This window comes from Elephantulus edwardii, unplaced genomic scaffold (genome assembly GCF_000299155.1).
Source record: "Elephantulus edwardii isolate Elephantulus edwardi_28Jun2011 unplaced genomic scaffold, EleEdw1.0 scaffold00021, whole genome shotgun sequence".
Classification (NCBI taxonomy): domain Eukaryota; kingdom Metazoa; phylum Chordata; class Mammalia; order Macroscelidea; family Macroscelididae; genus Elephantulus; species Elephantulus edwardii.
The window spans coordinates 27305044-27309487 of NW_006399771.1; the positions used below are offsets into that span (position 1 = coordinate 27305044).

The 4444-nt window shown below is 37.4% G+C and overlaps 1 protein-coding gene across 2 annotated transcripts in view; it reads right to left on the reverse strand.

Annotated features, from left to right (window-relative positions):
- Positions 1 to 4444, reverse strand: part of TBC1D15 (TBC1 domain family, member 15) — a 137493-nt gene that overhangs the window by 99617 nt on the left and 33432 nt on the right. The window lies entirely within an intron of this gene.

Consider the following 4444-nt stretch of genomic DNA (forward strand, 5'->3'; position numbering starts at 1 on the left):
GGATAGAGCAGGGTTTAGGGCTGTTGTACACAGAGTCGCTATAAGTCGCAAATGACTCGACGGCACATAACAACAACAACAACAATAACAACTGGTGCCAAGAGTGTTGACTGTGGAGCCAACTAAAACTAAAGCTGTGAACAATTTCAATCTCTTCACCATGAATCCTAATGCTGCCTATTGGCCCAGTGGTGAGAATCTTTGTCTTTTTGACATTGACCCTCAATTCATATTGAAGGCTGCAGTCCTTGACCCTTTTGCAGCAAGCGCTTCAGGTCCTCCTCAATTTCAGCAAGCAGGGTTGCATAACACATATTGTTGATAGATCTTCCACCAATCCTGATACCACATTGCTCCTCATAGAGCCCAGCCTCCCAGATATTCTGGTTTGCATACAGGTTATTTTTTAATAATTTCCACATTCTGTTGGATCACCTTTCTTGGGAATGGGAACAAACACAGATCTCTTCCAGCTAGTCAACCAGGTAAATTTCATGGCACAGACTGGTGAGCATGTCCAGGACAGCAGCTGGTACACGAAATATGTAAATTGGTATCGCACTGATTCCCAGGGCCTTATTTTTTGCCAATGCCTTCAATGCATTGAACTTCTTCTATCATTACCATTTACTGTTGATAATGTGGTACTTTCGGAAATATTTAGTGTTGGCCTATTCTTTTTTATAAAGTACTCTGTTTATTCATGATTTTGCCCATAGCATATCTCTACATATTGCAATTCAAGGTCTAAATTCGTTTTTTCACCTTTTTCAGCTTGATAAATGTTCTGTGAACTTCCCTTTTTATTCTCCAATCTCAGATCTCTGAAATAAATTATAATACTCTGCTTCGTCTTTTGGGGCTGCCCTCTGAAATTTTCTATTCAGCTCTTTTACTTCAACATCTCTTTCCTTTGTTTAGTTTTCTCAACATTCTAGTGCAATTTACAGGGTTTATTCTGACATCCATTTTCATTTTTCTCTTTCTTCTCTGCCTTTGTAGTGGCATTCTGGTTTCTTCACAGATAATATCCTTCATGATAACTCATCTAGTCTTTGGTCATTAATGTTGAATGCTTCAAATCTATTCTTAAGATGATTTTTAAATTCGGGCAGGACAGACTGATGATCATATTTTGATTGTAGAGGATTTGTTATAATACATATAAAATGAAAAATAGAACTAAACAACTCAAGGGCCAGGAGCAAACAAAGGGAAGCTTGCTGTTCTAGGTTCTTATACTTTGTATGTAGTGCAACTACTGAAAGCAAACTAAGGAATGTGAGAGATTTATTATAAACCCCAAATGAAACACAAACTAAAAGTTAAATGCAAAAAAACGAACATAGGAAATAAATATAAACATTGTAATAAAATCTATTTGAGTAATTAACAAAGAAGTAAGGAAAAGAGAACAAAGAAAATGTAAAAATAGAAAATAATAGCAAATTGGAACAACACTAATCACATCAAAAATAATCATATTAAGTATCATTCACTTAACTGCTGTCAAGTCAGAACTAACTTACAGGTGACCCTCCAGCAGGTCTTAAAAGGCTGTAAGTAAAATGGGATGGCCATTTTCCTTCCAAGAAAATATTAAATATAATTCTACTAATAGGATCATATCCATATGTATACAAGAGAGACCTATTAATTCAAATATATACGCCAACTACTAAAGCAAAGAGGAGGAAATTCAGGATTTCTATCAGCTTTTAAAGTCTGTAATTGCCCAAACATGTATGAAATCAAGTTTTAGTAATTACTAAGTAACTAGAATGTAAAAATAGGAAACAATGAAGAAGGAATGGTAACTGAAAAGTATGATCTTGATAACAGAAGTGAAGGTGGACATCAGATAAATGAGTTTTATACATTCAATGATTTATTCATCACAAATACCTTTTTAAAAAAATATTATGTCATTCCACAGACCATCAAGGACAAGAGACTTTAGGAGAAGGGGCCACAATCAAGTGAGAGACTCTTCCCTATATTGGGCACATGGAGGTCAGGGGGAAGGAGCTGCCTGCAACTCCCTTGGAGAGAAACTGCATCAGCTGGGAAACCTAGTCTCTCAAATGGGCCATAAACCACTGAGGACAATACCAACCTTTAGGAGAGGAAGACCACACACACTCAGGCCAGAGTCCCACAGATCTACACTGCAGACCAGAGAGGACCTGAAGAACTTTAGGAAAGGTAAAGCTTCCCACTACCAGACCCCCAAAAGGACTTCTGGTAGATTGATTTGCCCACCGCCAGAAATGGAACACTTTAAGCCTACAACTAAACAATAGTTTCATAAAGTTACGGACATGTTGCCAACCTATGTAAACACAACAGAAACAGCCTAACATATACCACAGAAAACTTCACATAATGTCAGAAAAGCAGCAAGCAGCCTCAAACATTGTGGGAAAAAAACAAAGCAAGCCTTCTCCTAAAAAAGCAGAACATGTTGCAGACTCAATGAATACCACAGAGTCAAGGAGGCAGAAGAAATATATCAACATAGAGTTCTATGAACAGCTACTGAAGAAGGTACAAAGATGGAAGGAAGGAAAAATGGAAGCCATGAATAAAGCAAATACCTCAGAGATGGGGAGGCAGAAGAAATGTACTGACATGGAGGAGTATGAAAAAGTATTGAAAAAAACTGTAGAAGATGGAAGACTTGAAACTGTAAAAGGCAGAAGAAATTAAAAAGCATCAAGAGGCAAACAGAGTACTATACTAGAAATAAGAGAAATGCATGAAAATACAAACCAGAATATCAAGGCCAAAACTGCAAAGTTTCCAAAATGCTAGAGGGACAAAAATGCAGAACAGGAGATGAAACAGAAAAGTCAATGAGCTGGAATACAAGAATCTCAATGAGAACATACTAAAAGAAAAAAGTGAGGAGATGGAAGGAAAATGACAAAAACATTAGAATCACATGGAATAACATCAAAAGGAAAAACAAATGTTATAATCAGAATTCCAGAACACAAGGAAGGCAAGGAAAGCACTGGGAACATTGTGGAAGAGGTACTAGCAGAAAACTTCTGAGGTATTATGAAGAACAAGAAATCCACACTAAGGCAGCTCAGCAAACCCCAAACAGACTAGAACCCAAAAGAAAATATCAAGATATATCATAATCAAATTCTCCAAAATCAAAAGATAAGGACAGAATAAAGAGAAGGGGATAGAGGCAGAGGGAGAGAGGGTGGAGACAAGAGGAAATCACTAAGAATACAGAGTTGGGGCTTTTTGGGGGAAGGAAGAGTGAAAGCACTAGGAAAAGATCCAATGGGGATCTAAAAGATTAACAGTAGGCATAGAATAATGATGATTAATTTTATAAAACACAACTTATATGAGTGATAATTGAAACACAACATGAATGTAGCAATGTGTAAAACACAATGCACATGAATGATACACAATGTATAGGAATTTTTGTATGCAAACGAATATAAAATAAAGTGGGGAGGGAAAAGAAACCCAAAACACAAAAGGCAACTTTACACATGCAACTCACCTGTTGGACTACACATGAACCAGAATGACTGTGGAAAAAATTGTTAAAGAGCTCAGTAAGAGCAGTGAAAACCTGGTCTGGTGCTGACCATAGAACACACCATCAATTACTCATGCACAAGTTAAAACTGAAGCTAAATTAAAACAAGTCCACAAGAAACAAAATACATTAAGTCTATCCTCATCTGAATTCCAAAGCCATCTCCAGAATAAGCTGGAGGCATTGAACATTAATGATCAGTGCATGAAATGACATCAAAGATTATCGTCCATGAAGAGAGCAAAAGGTCTTTCTCTTCTTGTTCGATACTCTTCCCTAGTACCACAACTCAAACACATCAATTCTTCTTCTGTCCTCTTTGGTCACTGTCTAGAAAGTACTCCCAAATACCATCATCTGTATCAGGTACACCTTAGTTTCTAAACTGACCTTGTTGCTCTTTAGCACTCTAGAGTCAGGTCCCTGACAAATTTTCCCAATTTTCGATTTTCTGACTGCTGGTGCCATGAGTATTGATTGTAGAACTAAGTAAGCTGAAATTATTAACAATCTCAATCTTTCTCCATCTATCATGAAGCTGTTGGTTGGCCCAGTGATGGGCCAATTTCTTGATACTGAGCTTCAATCCATATTGAAGACTACAGTCCTTGACCCTCTGCAGCCAATAATTCCGGTTCTCCTCGGTTTCAGCATGCAATGTTGTACCATCAGCATAACGCAGGCTGTTGATGAGTCTTCCTCCAATTCTGATGCCACATTTCTCTTCATAAAAGTCTAGCCTCCCAAATGATCTGTTTCACATACAGGTTGACGATCCCTGACACACTCCTTTCCTGATTTTGAACTATACAGTGTTTCCTTGTTCTAACAAGAGCCAATGGTAATGAAGAAAGAAATTCAAGCTGCACTGAA